This window comes from Cygnus atratus, chromosome 7, assembly GCF_013377495.2.
Source record: "Cygnus atratus isolate AKBS03 ecotype Queensland, Australia chromosome 7, CAtr_DNAZoo_HiC_assembly, whole genome shotgun sequence".
Classification (NCBI taxonomy): domain Eukaryota; kingdom Metazoa; phylum Chordata; class Aves; order Anseriformes; family Anatidae; genus Cygnus; species Cygnus atratus.
Window position 1 is genome coordinate 28,072,420 of NC_066368.1, and position 19,093 is coordinate 28,091,512.

General features: G+C 38.0%; 1 long non-coding RNA gene across 1 annotated transcript in view; it reads right to left on the reverse strand.

Moving 5' to 3' along the window:
- LOC118246946 (uncharacterized) overlaps window positions 1-15,143 on the reverse strand; it is a 105,617-nt gene extending 90,474 nt beyond the window's left edge. The window contains exons 1-2 of the long non-coding RNA XR_007708580.1: window positions 14,998-15,143; window positions 14,299-14,389 (exon numbers count right to left, since the gene is read on the reverse strand). This is a non-coding gene — a long non-coding RNA (uncharacterized LOC118246946). The remainder of the gene's footprint in view (window positions 1-14,298; window positions 14,390-14,997) is intronic.
- Window positions 15,144-19,093: the final 3,950 nt, after the last annotated feature.

The following is a 19,093-nucleotide window of genomic DNA, read 5'->3' on the forward strand; positions in this document are numbered from 1 at the left end:
GAACAAGTCTTACGAGGGGCAGCTGAGGGAGCTGGGGTTGTTCAGCCTGGAGAAGAGGAGGCTCAGGGGCGACCTTATCGCACTCTACAGGTACCTTAAAGGAGGCTGTAGCGAGGTGGGGGTTGGTCTATTCTCCCACGTGCCTGGTGACAGGACGACGGGGAACGGGCTCAAGTTGCGCCAGGGGAGGTTTAGGTTGGATATCAGGAAGAACTTCTTTACTGAAAGGGTTGTTAGCCATTGGAAAGGGCTGCCCAGGGAAGTGGTGGAGTCACCATCCCTGGAGGTCTTTAAGAGACGTTTAGATGTAGAGCTCAGTGATATGGTCTGGTGGGGGACTTGTTAGTGTTTAGCTGCCAGCCGGGCTAAATCACAACAAAGGGGTACCTTCACTACAGCTTGCCTAACAAACATCAGCAGCATTTGATGTATAAAAAAGGAAGGAGTGAGCAGTAGGGTCCAAATGTCCAATTTTCATCCTCAGCTTATGTTGTTTCTTCTATTAATGAACATTTATACAATTGTAATTACTCAATATAAACTCTAAATCATGTACGTTTACTTGCAGCTGTGCCACTAATCCTATTTATATCTTTGGGATAATTTATTTTTACTGAACAAAAATGTGATTGAAGTATTTCAAGACAATAAAAACGTGCTACTAATAACAAACTGTGCTACAAACCTGCTCTTTGGTGTTATCACTTGAGCATATCACTTACTATAACAGTATCAAAGACAGAGGCAATCCTCCAAGTTATCTACTAAGCCCTGTCCAAATGAGAAAAAGACTAGACCATTGTGTCATGAATTTTCCATTGTCTCCATTTTTATTCACTACTCTCTTTTCATCTCTAACTACTTGTTAAACTGTGTTCATTCAATTACTGAAATCCAGCTGGTTGAAATGTATCCAGTTGGGCTTTTATCATCTTATGAACTTTTTTTTTAAGAGAGGTCTTCAATGACTTTAGCTGTTGTTCTTGCAAGTCTCTTTCACTCACACTAGATAATGTGAGGTTATCTTTGTGAAACCTATCCACAAACTTGACTCCAGTTCAATTGTATGCAAACTTCCAGGAGGGAAAAATGCATCGCTTACACAGTGAGAACACTTAGCATTCATTTTGCTACCTTCTAATAGCCTTTTATATTAAATGCTTTTAAAACTGTCTTAAACAGAACCAGATGTTTATAGAAATTCTCTCTGATTGCTGTCCAAATGAAACTATCTTCCTCCCTTTCTCCAGACTCCTTTTATCATGAAATAATGCACTGAAAAGGAAATATAGAACATGCTATGATTGCCAGAATTAAACAAGGGGCAGATGGAAAGAAAATTAAATTAGATTATTAAAGCTGTTTGTGTGTGTGTGCTTTGTTTGTTTGTTTGTTTGTTTGTTTTTGTTATCCAGTCTCTCTTTACACCTTCTATAGTATGTATGTTGATCCTGAAAGTACATGGTTATTCATTACAGTTTCTTTATGGGCCATTTAAATACAGGTTTCTTTCTTTACTTTTGTTTATAATTTGCTGTGACCAGACTTCCATTTTCGCTTGTGGGGTTGACCTGGGCAGGCCCAGAAAAAGAAAAATCACCCTTAAACACTCCCATGATGTCCACTTCTGTGCAAACCAAAGGTAGAAACCACGTAGATTACTTAATTTAGTCTGCGTACAACACTACAACAGAACACATGGACTAAGCATTAACCTGCACAGCCATTGCTTTCATCACAACAGCAGCAATACAGCCCAGCAGCAATTCTGTAACTCAGCAGTAGCATCGACAGCCTGATAAAAACAACCAGAATAAACAGAGGGAGACTGAAACCCATGTTTCTCAGCTCCCCAGTCCCTCTGAGTGAGACACACAATTCATCTTTGTCACTGTTTTACTTCATATTTCCCAGGAACAGCAGTGACAGGAGTCAATGGCCTGATGTAACTTGGAGGCAGATAGCAGAACAGAGTGACAAAAGCAGAACCCTTAGCACAGTTTTTCGAAATCTGTTTCCGTTCTTTCGGCTGGTCTTTGCTTCAGCTTTGGCTGATAAGGAACCGTACTAGCTAGTACCCCAGTGTCAGGATCACTGATCAAGACCTTTGAGTGCTCCTGTTACACACGCAGCAGGAATGATAGGTATTCCCTTAGTACAGGTACAAATAGAGAGAAATGCTGCTAAACCAGTGCTCTTGGCACCTCGGATTCCAGGTGTAAGCAGTACTTCATGATACTACCTCTTCCCTGCCATGCTCCCACCAAATGAAATGGAAATTCAACCTTTAATCTCACTGTAAGCAAGATCAGTACCTCCGTTTAACTGTGAATGTTACTCAACAAGCTCTACCTACAACCCCATTAACTTCAGTGGGGATCACACAGAGAATACTTGCAACATAGAGCTTGTTACCAATAATCAGTGCCGGGTAATGTGTAACAATTGCCCTCATTAAGATCACAGCTCACAAATGGAAAGTAACATCCTAAACTTCAGGAGGCTGAGGTATCACCATGGTGAATGCAGAGTAAGAGCAGAGACAAATCGCTTTGAACAGAGCCCTACTGCAGCAATTACCCACCTCAGAGGAATGTTACTTCATTAAGCAGGAAATACATCAAGGCTATTATCCTCTGAATTCTACATCATAAATGAAATATCTGAGAGGTATTTCTTTTGTTCTCTATCTGCTTTTTTATCTGCTGACAGGAATTCAGCTGGAAACAGCTGTAAATATAGAATGTACAAAAGATGCATAGCTCCACACAGTGCACTAATTTTTTCATTGCTCTTGGAGCACCTTAAGGATAAATGACATTGAACACTCAGATTCTGAAATGTGCTAAACATTCCTGGAACTCTCACAGGTGTCACTGATTTCACAAATAACAAGTTATGCTAATTGCCTTAAATGCAATGAGGGACAGATGTATTGGTTCTGAAGGGTACAAACATTCAATGGTGCTGAGATACCTCACACACTTTGATCATACTGCTTCTTGAGATCTGGTTTTAGCCCATGGAATCCACCCCTCCAGGATGTCAAACCCAAATATTTGGTTTCATTTTGTTTTTATTAAAGTCATGTGAAAATTAGAACCAGAGTTTATGTGTATTTGTATATACTAGGACAAGATTTGTAGTCTTATCATATATGGACAAAAAAATCACTGCAAATTATGGAAAGAAACCTCTGCTTCTGCAGACAGATTATGTGATTTCTTTCTTCTATGTTTGTTGCTCACATGATAAACCTCTCTTTGTCTCCTTCTTTCCTTTTTTCATCCCTCTCTCCCACTGTTCCTTCCCACGAATCGTAATTCTGTTGATCTGGAGTACTTTTCTCTGCTTTCCAACATCTCTATTGTATACACTTCTTCATTACCTACTGTTTGTTCCAGTCCACCAAAAGCTTATTTAGTATTTTAAAGCATCTTAGGCTGGTCAAAAAAAAAAAAAAAAAAAAAGGAAAGATGAAAAGATTTTCACAAAGAACTAATTATGTTAAAAAAAATCCAGATCTATTGCATGTGCATGCCTCAAAATAAGTAAAATGCATTCCAAGAAATATATTATCTGATATGTCACACAGCTGACTCTGAAAAAGAATCAGAAGTACAAATGTTTTTTAAGCATACTGTGAGGACTATGAGAATGTAAAACTATAGTAAATTCAAGGATTTTCAGCAAGAACAAAAAGTTTCAATATTCTTTTCTTCCTAATACAAAATCTGGTATTTAATATGGTCCTCTATCAAAATCTTGTATTCTGTAAAAGGGACTACTCATGCTCACCACCCATGAAATCCGGTACTCTCATAAGACCTGTAACTACAATAAGATAGTTACATGAAGAAATGATTAGCTTCTGTGAACTGGAAGTTGTCAGTGTTCACAATAGCTCTGGTATAATCAAGGGTGTGTCTGGACAGAAGTACGATCACTAAAGTATCTCCTTGAAAAACAGTTCTTCTTGGTGAATAATTGAGGAGAGTGTTTATGTACAAATGTGGAGGTCCACTGAATTATTTAAGAATCTGAATACATCAAACTACAGTTGTTCAGAACTTTTCAAACAGATTCTGAATGTTTAGAAAGGAAAACGTGCTTGTAAGCATCCTGAGAAACAAAACTGCAAGGTATAGTGAGACTTGAATGAACTGGGTTCTCACACGCAGAGTCCTCTGGGCTAAATTTTAATACCTTTATACAACATTTTAACTTGAAAGAGATTGTTCAAACATTCAAGAGATTTTAACGATTGTCCTCCTCTGTGATGCACAGAAAATTCTGATTTCAGAGGCATCTGTTCAGCATCATCCTTACAAAGCCTGATTCTGTGTATATATCATGTAAATTCCAATTAGCAATACAAAGTATAGACAAACCCTATTCTACAGACTTTTTTCCCCTATTGAGAAAAGACCAGGTCTTCAGCCCAAGTTCATGTAAGAACAATTAGAGATGTAGTGTTCAATTTCTTTCTGGATAGGTGCCTATTAAAATTTTCCCTTTAATTTCCCTTTTTCACTCTATTTCAGGAACTACGAATTCCATGAAATCTACATTTAGAAATACAGTAATTGTCTGTCAATCTACAATGGTTTTTAAAGAATTACTCTGTCCTACTCTTCTAAAAAGATTCACATTCTTAAGGAGCAGAACATCTGGAACAATTTGCCTAAAACAGTGATGTAATTCCTAATGACAACAACTCTTATCCTGAACAGTCTGATAAAGATCACTGTAATATTCTCACTAAGCTTGGTTCTGTTCTCATTTTAAATTGTAAAAAGCAGAGGATACTGCAACGAAGTGGTACTGTGACACAGGCCACAAAAATTTTTACCCAGGAAGGTTTATAAACACTGGGAAAATTATTCAAATACAAATGTTTCCAAGATGAGTCAATCATGCAGAACAGTTGCTACTTAGCCTAGTGGGCAGAAGGGAAGACTTGGGTAAATTCCTATGATTTTCCACAAATATTTCTTTTACTCTAAACTGTTACAGAAGTTTAGTTTGTTCTTTCATTCCTCTTTCACCTTCACCTTGGAACAGCTGTATGTAATGAATTAGTCCTTGAAAGATAGTAACACTGAAAATATGATGGCAAATAATTTCCCCTGGGAAATTATTATTTCCCCTGAGCATAAAATATTTGTGTAAAGTGAAATGAAAAATCAACATAAGCATTCATATGAATGCCCAAGGAGAGATTTAGCCACTGTGATAGTTTTTACCTTTTCACTCCTCACCAAAGAACAGAGTAAGAGATTTCCATTAAAATAAAGCTACATATGAAGTACATTTTGCCCATGGGGAATAGGGGAAATTACATCTTTTGTACTCTTTATTTACAGGTACTTGACACTGTTTTGGGGATGCACGAGGCTTACTACAACAGTGTTATGTACTGTTTCCAGAGTGTAAGATACGTCATTTAGAAGAGACCAGCACTGAACGCACAGGCACCATTCCAGCCATTTCAAGGATTCTGTTTCTCAGCAATGTGCTGAAAAAGCTGAGGCATCTGTTCAAAGTGCAAGCACAAGTTCACAAAAGGACTGGAGTCATTCCCATACCCTAAGATCTTTCTGAGCATTTGGTAATACCTGGCTTCTAGCAAATCTAATGGTTCTTATCCAACAATCAGAAGTCCAGTTAAACGCAATTCACATGGATGCCACTTGGCCCAAAAGACTGACCACGAATCATGGAGTCGATGAGGAAATAAAACCTTTACATCTTGTATTCCATCAAAAGGTGCAGTCCTTAAATCCAGAACCAAGGAAATAGCAGCCTCACATGAGTGCAGTTTCAGCTGCATTTAGGTATTCCAAGATATGGTCCCAAGTAGCCTTTATCGAGGCATGTTTCTTAAGCCATCTAGGAAGTGAGACATGACTGGACATTTTGTGGCTCCACAAAGGCAGCTGTAACAAGACTGACATTAAACTACTTTGGTTGTAAGACTGAAAGCAAATTCACATTTCAGCAACTGTAATCTGTTGTAATATTCACTGTGCCTACTTAAAAGCTATTACAAAAGCCAGGGTTATGATGGCATTGATGTAGGTATCTCAAGCAAAGAGAGACTAGGTATTGTGCCATCAGATCTCTTCAACAAAGATACTCATAAACTCATTGGTTCATATTTTGCCTGAAAGTTAGAGCAGTTTTCCAGCAAAGAACTGCCCAGAGCTACCCTACTGTTTAGAAAAATGAGATCTGAGGTCTGACCAGCTTCTATCAATACAGTAATAAAATAATCTATATACTAACAAAGCAATAGATGAGATACTATTGCTCAAGGTGCTTTCGACAAAGGATCCTTACACTTTCTTTCGCTCTTTAACAGTTCAATTTACTGTGCAACATAAATCTTTTTTTATGTATAAAATCTATAAAATCTTATTATAAATTTTTAATTTATTCATTTATAAAAGGACTCTTTTCACTAAAAGAGGCATTTGGGGCATTAGTCTGGGCCCTCTCAAAGACTGGCAGTGTACTGAATGCAAATTTTTCCACCCAAATGAGACATAGTATGGGAACTTCTGGACAATATGTTCATTAAAGGCTTTCTGACATTTTACATATAACTCCCTTCTTTGCAGTCCTATATATCCCAGGAAGGTCAGGAAACCTTTAGACAAGACTGCTGAAGAAGCTGGTAAACTCCTTAAATTCCCCTAAAACAAAATCACTGTGCGTAATACATTCAAAGGGCATTTCTTAAGTTCACTAAGTATTTGCACAGACAGACAGGGCTCTGTTCATCAGGCAGTACAAAGAATAAACAGTAATTCTCATGCCTGGTAATTTTTAATGACACATTTGTGATTTTACTTACAACTCTGTATGGAAGCAGTGCTAAAGGCAGCCTCAGTACCCTCCTCCCTGAAATGATAATGACCTCACTCGTGCTCTGGACACTGGTTCTGAGAAAGAGTTATTGAAGGGTTAGATATTTATTTTGAAATTATATTCAACTTTTATCATACCACACTTGGTATGATAAAACCTGTCTCCCTGCATACACAAAAGGAGGTGCCCTACCAATGAATCACAGTTGTGTAGTACAGAGGGTATCTGGAGAGGGACAGGCTAAAGAGCAAAACCACCTTCTTAATTCCAGAAACGTACATCTTGTTAGAAGGTCAGAGACTGGAAAAAAAGCAGATTTGCTCCACCACAAGCCTTCTGATGGGAAGGACTACCTTAGAAAGTAAGGCAGTCTTGAAAGTCATCTTGGCTGAAATTCAGAGATAATGGACATTTTCCCTGTATTTTCTCTGTATTGGTTCATAGCTGTTTTTTGCCTGCCTCCTGTTTAGGCTTTTTTTTTTTTTAATTTTGAAAGTGCCTGTGGCCCACTTTTCAGCCTTCCCAGGGCAAGTGAGGTCTGTCCAGGTACTTTTCCATTAGTAAAAAGAAACATTTGCTGTCTCCTAGGTGCTTAGCTTTGACAGCAAGAGGGGAGGGTAGAGCAGATGATGTGTACTTCTTCATTTCTATTAATAGCAACGTAGCCTGATTGTCATTCAATGGAGAAATCACCTTTCAGGAGAAAACTGCTGGGCTGATGCAAAGTTAGAAATACTGATAAGGAAAATATCTTATATGTCTCCAGCCTTGTTCAACATTAGATCAGTCGTGGGTGGTCCTTGTCCAAGCTTAGGAAACAACATCGTGTGCAGTTTGGGTTTTGTAAATCCCATTTTCAGAACTGTCCTCTGAACACAGTCTTCATTTTTTCAGCCACTGTCCTGCAAACATGCTTTAGCCAGTGATGCACAGAAATACAAATTTTCTATTGGACGTGTGCCTTGTAAAGTGCAGCATACTTAACAGGTCTGCAAGTGTTGCATAACAAAGACACACACATGGTCACTCCTTGGAACAGCCAGTGACAGCATTTGAGGAACATAAGGGGCAAAAGTGGATGTTGAGGCCTCAGTACTGAATTGGGAACGTCCATACAAACTGATATGAGCTCAAAGTGTGCTACAGCATTCTTGTAGTGTTGTTCTCTTTGGATCCTCTTAGGCATCTTCTCCTTGCTTCAGACTTCTCCACTGTTACTCTTCTGTACCCAAAACCCTGTCTGGGCCTGTTTCCTCAGCACAGCCACCAACTAACAGTGCCCCTGCTTACATGAGAGCTATCCAGGATCAATGACTCTGTCATTCCTGGTCTGGGAGCTGACTGGGATCACCTCACTCCCTAGCATCCCTTGGGCTCATTCACTCTCCCCAAGGCTGGCAGCTGTGCTCCAGGGGCTGGGCTCTGCTCTGTGACACGTCTCACCTCTAACAATGGCACGAATTGCTGTTTAGGGAAGGGTAAGCTAGGTAATTACGCAGGTTTACTTTGCCAGCTCAAGACTATTTTGGCTTTAGTCTCTTGCTGTGTTAAAGCTACTTTTATGTGTGTGGTTTACTGTGTTTTGCAATCCTAGACATGCAATAGAGACTCGATATATGCTCCAGAGCTGTCTGTTGCTTCTCATAGATACTTATTTTCTACACAATTTTGCCAGCTGACTTGTTATTGAAATGAAAAGCACATAAATGCTTCCTAAGAAATATTTATGATTTGTATACTGCTCTTTAAAATTCTAATCCAAAAAGTTAACACTGACTTTATGCAAAATGCCACATTTACATTTAATAACAGCATCCTGAATAAATATTTGGAAAAACTTCAGTTTTTTAATTAAACCTGTTATGAATGAAAGAGCAGATAAATAATGCATACATACAATAATAAACTTTCCTTAGTCAATTCACCCTTTTGGCAGCACATTTAGTTTGTGGTTCTATAAATATTTTAAAATAGGTAACATTTGAGCATGATCCTTATTTTTCTGGTTATTTGTTGACTGCGTATATGTACACACAGAGTTCATCAGATCAGCTGATTCCCCCATCTGTTCATTGCTGCCAGGAAAGGAAGACTTAATATTTTATTAATCATGAGCAAACCATAACATAAGCACTGCAAACCCAGATTCAGAGAGACCAAGCTTAGCAACAGAGCAGGCATCCTAATTTCAGACGACCTCACAAAAGGACTCCAGCATTCTGACTCGGTGATCAAACTTCAATACTCCAGATGGATGACATCCCTGATATGACAACCTAAAAAATACATATACCTAAACTCTTCCCTGTAACAACCCAAATACAAACAATTCTTCTGTCTCACTGGCCAAACTAACTAAAATATTTATATTCTTTTTCACACAGAAGAGGTAGTCTGGTCTGCTACTGGAGGCCCATTTTTATTTTTCTTCACTGCCTGGTTAAAAGCTATGCTCCCATATCATCTGCCCCAGACCTGGCCATACAAAACAGGCATTCCTGCCCATGGAGTTCCCACTGCAGTTCTTCACTCTGCTCAGGCAGAAGACCACCTGTCCTGGGGCTGAAGTCTGAACTGGTACAGAATTATATGAGCCACAGAGTATGCTGTTACTTCATCACTGCCCTGATTTTCAGAACGGTGCCTCGTGGATTAGAAAGCCGTATTAATGATCTCTGTCTCTGTGTTTCTGAGCCCTCTGTGGCCTTGCCTGCCACCCTCCAGTGTCAGCTGTGTCTTGCCTAAACAATTAAATTGATAGAAGAAGAACAGGAGCCAGAAGAGCAAGGAGAAAGAGGTCCTTAACGTTTCTCTAATGTACACCAAATAGCAGCAAATGTGCCAAAATCCCACTGGCTGTGGCTGTCATTGGTCTGTACAGCCAAAGGGAAGACTGATTTGCAGAAACAGCAACTGTAATGAGCTCAAAGGTGGAAAATATTCTGGGTATTGTGGTGCCTCTTCAGCTCTGGGAACAATAACTGAACACAAAACATGGAAGGATGCTCACTGCTGAACCAGAGATACAAATGAGCAGTACTCCCGTCATGTTCAGAGCACAGCACGGAGCCAGCTTCTCTGACCCAGCTTTTCCTGCTTAATTTTCCACAGGATGTATAAACAACAAGAAATAACAGACAATGTTTCAACTTGGGTAAAAATGGTGCAGGCCCATAGCAATTACATTGAAATACCTTATGAGTAAGTATATTCCCAGCAGAAGTAGAGGTCAGTTTACAGACACACACACACACACACAACTTCCCCCACACAGGAACAAACAAAAGACAATCCAACAGTATATGCTAACATTCAGGAAATGATGCAAGAAAATATTAATTTTGTTTCATTGCCAGTTGTAACAGGAATACATTGTATTTTGCATTACTTTATTGCACAATGAAAAATTAAGTGGTCCAACCAAAAGGAAATACTTTATACTATAAAATTCCTAGTACGTTTAATTGGTACAATCTTACCATTAAACACCCTTAAGAAGCAAAGATCCAGTCCCAAGATTTTAGGATATTCTATTTTCTTGACAATTAATTTTTTTAGTACTTTTTTGAATTTGCTTTATCAAATCTCCACAAGAAAGTGCACATTTTTTTTTTGTAGAAGATGCTTACTAACTTCTTTTTTCCACCATCTAAAGCTGGTTTTGTACTTGTACTGATACTTGTAAATTATAACCATACTGGAGAAAGTTTTCCTTCTAGGTGATCAGGGAGAAGTCCTTGCTCTGCCTGCTTTGTGTCACCATGCACTGAACCACAACTACACCAGCTCCACAGCTGTACAAACCAGGCTTGTTACTACAGATCAACCTCTACACATTGGAGTTGTTTAAAACTGTGTTTTACCACCGTTTGTATTTCTGTGGAAACATTAGTTCTTCTTTTTAACAATTTTGGCATCTTTCTATAATTTCAGCATAACAATCTAAGTTTGTTGTCACATTTTTTCTTCCCTCATTCTTTTTTGTGCTCTACTCACTGCTTTTTCTGCTGAGGACAGTGGAAGTTGCAGGGCAGAGGAGGAAAGAGCAAAGTGTAGAAAAGAAAAGTGAAGAGGAAACAATAATAAAAATTCTTGGGTTTGTGATTTCTTTTTTTTTTTTTTGTGAAAATAAGATATCAATAGCCTTAGCCAAGATTTTTGTTCCTGTCATTGCCCTCAGCCTGGCTCCAGTTCACAATGTGTTATACTAACTTCTCATACTCTACTAGTTCTTTGGCACTATGTTATGAGGGTTTTGTCCAAATACAGTGATGGCTTGGTCCTGAAGGGGGAATTCCTAGATGCTACATTAAAACAAATAAATTACAATAACTGAGAATGTGTCCCAGCATAAAGAACCTTATTATTCACAGCTTTCTTTCTTTCCTTCTTTTTTTTTTTTTTTTTTTTTTTCTTTCTCGAACTACCAAAGGAATTGAGGTGGGGTATTAGAAATTAAAAATTATTTCTTTACACTGCAAATGCAATTCTCTAAAATTAAAGTCTTCGGTGATGTATTTTCAGTGATGGATATACAAGCTTGAAGAATCTCTTCTAAAGCTTCATTCTGACATATTTAAATCATGGTGCAACTGAAATCAGCTGCAAAACTTCCTTGGACTTCAATAGGACTAAAAGTTCCCTCTGAGTATCTAATCAATTTTCTTTATACTTTCATTTTTCCTGTTCCTATCATGAATACTATAGCAATTTATCTGCACAGCCTTCTCCATAGTTTTTCAGCTTCAAGAGCATTTCCTGATTCAATTTAGCTCATAAACGACTGTATTTTTTTTTGTTCTTCACATATATTTCAAAAATTGAACAATTTTCACAAATGGACCCTATTTCAGTTAAATTCATTCTACCAGTAGTAAAAGCAGACAGATTTTCCTCAAGATAAAATGTATAATACTTTTGTTTCCAAAGCTGATTATAGCTAGTGTTTTTCTGCATATCATCATAAATAGCATTGAAGTAGCATCTTCTTCTGAGCACAACTCAGAAAATGAATTCAGATTCTGAACCCATCCTTTTTCTCCAAAACACACTAATGCTCTTTTAGAATTGTGGGGTTTTTTCCCTCCCACTTAATGTTCAAATTCATTCATTATTTCTGCCAAGTATAAGAAAGCATTAATAAGAAATAATAGCAGAATTATGTGGTAAATCTCAGCTGCTGCTGTTTATTATAAGCTAAAATGGTTTTAGCACGTAGTATTTAGTCATTATGTTGCAGAATGCTACATATAATTTCATCTAAAGAACTGAACTAGCCTTTTGTGGTAACTTGTTTTGCAGTATCTAGAATGATAGCACACCATGGACTTATTTGCTCATTGAGTCACTGGAGGGAGCTAAGTAAACACTTACATCAGTTATGGTGAAATAGAATTAGTAGCAAGAGCACACAAAAACAGATTCCAAACTGCTTGTTCCAAACAACAGTCTAGAAATACCATAAAGCCTTGAAAGGTTTGACAAGTGTGAAATAATACCTAGTTTAAATATTTAGAAAGAAGAATACAGATGGTGCTGCTCACTAGAGAGATATTTCTTAAGTGAATCAGCAGCTTGGAACAAATTCAGTATGGTAGATGTTCAAATTAGGAAAATCTACTTACACTCATGCAATGGAATTGTGAAAAATCAGCTGGTTTCTCTGGTATGTTTGCATAATGGATGTCTGTAGCAAACTTGAAATTCCTGTCTGTTCATTTAACTTATATCTATATACTCTCTGTATTTAAAATACCTGGACATTTTGTATTAAACCAACAAAATACCAGGGAAATTCATTAGCAAACTGAGCAGAACTTCAATAATTTGTGAGAAGTTACTCCCAGAATACTGTGGAAGAGAGGAAGTTAATAATGCCCCCAGCAACAAGGGTGTTCATATTGACAGAGTCAAATTATCACACTGCCCAACACAGGTTAACACAATACAAGAAAGCAACAGTAAAATGGACTGCAAGGTCCAGGTGAGTAAAGGGAAAGAAATCTCAAATTCCTAGGGGAAATATATTTAACAGCTTGAAATAATAGAGCTGGATATGAAAATGCTTTATACCCTGGACAGATAGTGTACCATGCTGACTTATAACCTGCAATAAACTGAGATCGTCCTGCATGGTTTCACTGCATGTGAGAAGACAGCATTAATTACAAATGCTTTTCCTCCCATGAAAAACACATCGATCAGCATTTCCAGAAAAAGTTTAAGTCCCACAGTTTTGGTTTCATGCACCCATGCCATGTTATTAGAGACATATTGAATGAGATAAACTGTTGGCATAAGGGAGTGTAGTATCACTCTGATTTACACTAGTGAAACATCTGGCCCACTGCTATACTGGATAAAACTTTTATTGTTGAAATCACGGAAGGTAAAACATAACAGCAGAGGATGCAGTGTGCTATCCAAATTGAAAGTGTCCACGGCCAGTACGAGCCTAAAACAGCCATCAGATGGCAAAAATATCCTGTCACTGCTGATTTGACCTATGTGAAAGCCTCTCTTAATCACTACTAATTTCCTGAGTCAGCAAGTTCCTGGCATTAACCACACAGATTTACAACTCAGTGCAATATTTGTGAACCAAGAGAAAACTGAGATTGATAGATTATTAAAGAGGATTGTCCCAAAACTGAAAAAAAAATAAAAATAAAAAATAAAAACAGACACACAAACCCTGTGAAAACAATTGTAAACAATGGCAGGATTTTGACTTAGGGCTTTAGTCCAAGATAAAAAACATCTAATCTAAGCAGGGAAAGCAATTACTTAGGGTTATCTATGTGTACAGCTACATGTCCATTACCACTCTGCTAAATATCAAAGCTCTAGCAGTCCTTCCTCACTATCCCTGTAAGTTCAAAATCAGCTTTGCCATTTATAACACATGGCATTTTACTAAGGCACCCAACTGGGAGATATTTTTAGACTACAGAGGAGAGATTTGTTGGTTAATAACCCTGTAGCATTCCTGTATTATGTTGGTAGAAGAGTCGCTGACCAAAGTAACAGTTCTAACACCAGTTTTCTGTCAAACTCTCGTTCTTTGTTGTATTCATCACCTTCAATCAACAGCTTCTAAACAGCTGAAAGTTCAGAAGTCTGTAAAAGTCAACTGCCTGTGTGCAATGTCTTACATAAAATTCAGTCAAAGATCACAAGGTTAGGAACTAATGAAGCAAAAATTTTTACTGTGGAAAAAGACAATACCTAATCAGGCCTACGGATTTGATCTGTTGTGTGTGTATATATTTAAAATAATTCTCTTACCTGCTGGTGCACTTTTTTGTCTGGCTTCATTGACATGCTTGTAGGAATATGTTACTTATTACAATCAGTGGGCATTTTGTTTTAATAACATATACAAGGCATTGGCTCACATCACTCTGTCACATAAGAGCTACTCACATAAATGAACTCTTGAGGATAGGTTGTCAGGAGAGGGCCCACAGCTTCAGGAACATAAATTTACTTTGTTTTGCTCATTAGCATTGCTGACCTAGAGAACAGAAAGGTAATTATTAGGTGTTTTCAACACCATTTCCTAATGAAATTAGCTTGTCATATCAGTAGCAGAAAGCAAGCACTGCAGTACAGGTACAGTCCCTATATCTTCCCACTGAAGCAGAGTGAGTAGTACAGATTCAGCACATTTTTAATACTGGTTATATTGTTCATGCAATTTTGCTTTTGCATTGTGCAGATTATCTCATGCCTCTTTCATTAGCCAAAGCAATTAAAGTACAGTCAGACGTAAGATTTATATTTTCATATTCACTCTTTGTGTGATTCATTTTGAAATAATTAAAATAATTTTTCAGTGAAGCTGTCACAGCATAATGAAAAATGTTATGGATATATAAACAAGACTTGCAAACATTTTATGAGACTCTTTTTTTTCAAGGGGGAGGGATCCACAACAGCTTTAAAAGATCAAAGAGGATTTCTGAGGTGAAGAATGAACTGTAACAGAATTTTTAAAAGGCAGCATACAATTACTTGAAAATAATTACTTTCCCAGAAAACAAGTAGATGAGAAAAACATTAGCCGATTAAAATAATTCCATAGTTTTTCCTCTTATTTTCTTTGTAGAGTTATTACTGTACCTGTCTACATAGACGCAGAATAGACAATATGAAACAGTACACATCATTTCCTGTACTTGCTTCTTTAATCTTCTGTGATTGAGAATGTATATCTGGACACAGTCCAGACAGGCTTCTGGCAATCAGAGCAGTGAAGAGACCTGATGTACCTTGTTAATTCTCTTAAGGCTAAATCCCACAGTCCTTGCTCAGGCAAAACTCTCATTGAGAGTTTTATTTAGGTTAGATTTTGACCCATTAACCTTAACATCTTGAATTCATGGTTCTTCCATCCATACTTTTCCCTCTCTAAATAAAGTATCAGGTTTACTTCATATACTGTTGCAAAAAGATATTACACTGTACATCTAATGTCACATGTCATCCTGCCACTGGGGAACAGCATTCGAGAAAACCTTTTCGTGAGTTATTGCACAGTTAAACTGATGTGAACATACTGAAATAGAAGATGGGCATTAGATCATTCATGTCCCCTTTTTGCAAGCAGATATGTACAGGAAAACCACTGCATCCACATACAGCACCAACTACATGACTAACTGCAGGACTGGAGAGGTTCACTCTAGCACAAACTTCTTGAGTTCTGTCCCATTTCATTTACTGCCTTTTCCTCTGGGGACTGATCTATATTTTACTAGTTTTCCTTAAGTCATCCTGAGTTCTTCAGCAATCTGGAATTTTGTAACTCTTTGTGGTTACTCAGAATCCAACACAAGTACTTTGGGGATGACATTCATTTAAAGAATATACCTCAAAGATCTCTCTTGTTCCTTCAAATATTGGCTCTGGAACTCCTCCCCAGGAAATCAGCAGAGATCTTGCTATGTCAGTCTGTTTTCTCAATATTCCTAATTATTTTATTTACCTTTTAAATTAAAAACAGTAAAATAAATAAATAAATAAATAAATAAATCCACCCAAATCAAAAATACAGAAAAAACTAAGTGATTCAGCTCTATTGGCTTTATTAACATCAAGTGCATCATTCAAAATCATTCAAGGCTTATTTTATCTTCAGTATATTCTGTCCCTTGATGTTTGTGAAGTTCTTTCCTGTATCTCTGTCTGCAAGTTCTTGCACGACCTGAATCACTACTATCTCCATATTCCTTATCCTTTATGGCTAGCATAATCTCCTCTGTTTGTTTGCTGTACTTTTTACCACAGGCCCTGCTTCAGTCTTCACTATGTACTTTGCTAAACTGCAGGCCTTGAAAGCATCCTATAGGATAATATAACAGATAGATAACTGAATGCTGACGGCTGGCTGCAACAGGCATTGGATTTATTTTAAGGTTCATAATGTCCCTTCTCTATCTTCTTTGCTTTTATATTTCCACCTATTTATGTGTCTTTACTTCTGTTACTGCAGAGAAACACGCTTTCTGCTTGGAAATGAATGCCATCAAAGACACAGTGTAGATAAAGTTATCTGCGCAAGCTTTGAGCTGGATGGTCCAAAGACCACTATTAATGACCCAACAGCAGGAATTTCTACACATTAAGAGCAAAACCATCATGCTCTACAGACATACCCTAAGTAGTCACTTTTAATGACAGACATTTTGAACCCAATGGCCTGCTCCTTACAGATCACACTAGAACAGCCTGAGAGATTACCAGTAAGCTAACAATTTACTTCAGACGGGAAAATTCTCTAAAATCAGTTATTCTTACCATCTCTAACCAACAAATATTCCTCTCTTGCGTATTTCTTACCTGGAACCAGCTACCAAAAACAGTTTGATGACTATTCTAAAAAGTGTTTGATGCTGTGTAATTTTCTCTGGGGGAAAGAAAATTAATTAATTAATTGTCCACTACTTTTGTTTTTTAATACTAATACCAAAGTGACCTGTGTGAATAAGAGTGTAAGACTGAATAAAGTTGGAATTTGAAAAAATAAAATAAAATAAAACAACAACAACAAAATCTTTCTGTCTAACACTTTTGCAGTAGGTAAGCACTTAAAAGGAACCAGACCACTCAGTTCACAGCACTGTTCTATTTGAAGTCTTTCTGATGTTGAAACTAATTATCCATCTAGCTAGGTGTGCTGGTATCAGAGCTAAAAAAACAGCTTGAAAAAAAAGAAATCAACAAATTGAGGTTTAGAGGTTTAGATTCACACCTTAATAAGAAGCCACAAATAATCATGACCCTTCACTTTGTTTTATAAGCATTCATTGCTGTTCTGGTGGATAATATATGGGTTATTTTTAGATAACAGTTCATGAGGAAAATGTCCTGGTGTTGTGGTTTAACCCGGCCAGCAGCTAAACACCACACAGCCGTTTGCTCACCCTCCCCTCTCCCTCTCTGGGATGGGGGAGAGAAATGGGAAAGTGAAGCCTGTGGGGTGAGATAAAGATAGTTTATTGAGACAGGAAAATAATAATAACAATAATAATAATAATAATAATAATAATGATAATAGTACTACTAGTATTAATGTGTATGAAAGAAGTGATGCACAATGCAATTGCTCACCACCCGCTGACCGATGCCCAGCCTGTCCCTGAGCAGCCGGCGCCCCCACCCCGGCTAGCCACCCCTATATATTGTTCAGCATGACGTCAGATGGTATGGAATACCCCTTTGGCCAGTTTGGGTCAGCTGTCCTGGGTCTGTCCCCTCCCAGCTCCTGCTGCACCCCCAGCCTGCCCGCTGGCAGGACAGAGCGAGAAGCTGAAAAGTCCTTGGCTTGGTGTAAGCACTGCTCTACAACAATTAAAACATCAGCATGTTATCAGCGCTCTTCTCATCCTAATCCAAAACATAGCACCCTACCAGCTACTAGGAGGAAAATTAACTCTGTCCTAACTGAAACCAGGACACCTGGGTAGTAAATAATACAATTTTTTTAATTTCCTTACGAGAAGAATTTAAGTTCAAAGTAGCAGCCAGAGCCCTGACAAATGTTGGGACTGCTGTATCTGGTAACCGAAAGCCTTACCCTTCTTTCAAAACCAGTAAAGATTTTAAAGGAAGAAATTGGTGGTGGAAATGCTCAGGATTTAAGTTAGTAGAGATGCAGTTTCCCCTGGAAACAGTGTTTTGGCCATACCTTCCATCTGTTCCCTAAACAAAGTGAAAAACTGTAATGCTAAAAGGAGGTTTCTATTAGTACAATCATATTCAGAGCTGGTATTTGCCAGCATGAAAAATGTGCCTTAGAGAACATAGGGGATAAGAAGCTCTGTCCCCTCGCAGAAAAGAATGAGAGAAATTCACAGAAAAGAATAAAAAAGAAGAAATGTCATACAAGCAATCTTGACTCCTGTTTTTTCACTATTCTCCTGCCAGAGACATTTACACTCTCACCTTACCTGTAGGTTTCTCATTCATACAGAGCCTTGCTTTGAACCTCTCCCTTTCATGCAAATGTCCTTGCTGTTCACAAGGATGAACTCACATAGTTACAGGTCTTGCTTTCCAATGGAGAACAACATTGTGCAAAATATCCACAGGCTCCAAATGCCCACAGGTGAAATACTCCTCTTCTAAACACAATTCCTTGGCAACCCAGCCCATCTACCATTTGGAAGACACACACTATGAGTTAGGGTGTCATCCACCTTACCCCGTGCTCACACTTTAATCATCCACCACTGCACAGACAGGTCTGTCCTAACAACCTCCTTTCTGTCACTTCCCCCCTCCTCATTCAGAGCCCTCACAGAATCTTATTTCTGCCAAGCCATCTGCAAGGGCAAGCTAACTAAATCCCCTCAGCAGAGCCAGGAACTTGAGCAAAAGATGCAGCAGAAATGGGGAACTAATAATGAAACTGCTAGCAAGGAGAATGTTTTACATACATGGCATCGGAATACACCAGTAGAACTGGAACTGCAGAAGCAACACAAATGTGAAGAACAATTAAGAAACCAAAGTTCTTTCTATTTCACGTTTGTAGCATATTTTTCTTTACAAGGAAGTTAAAATTGCCCTTTGAAACTTCCCTACAAGTGGAGAAGAGTTGTGTGGAAAAAATGACTAAAAAAATGCCCACCTTATTTATCCACAAGATATAACAACATTTAGCAGTAAAAAGTTACTTAAAATTTCTACTATGTGCATTTTCCTATCAACTTTC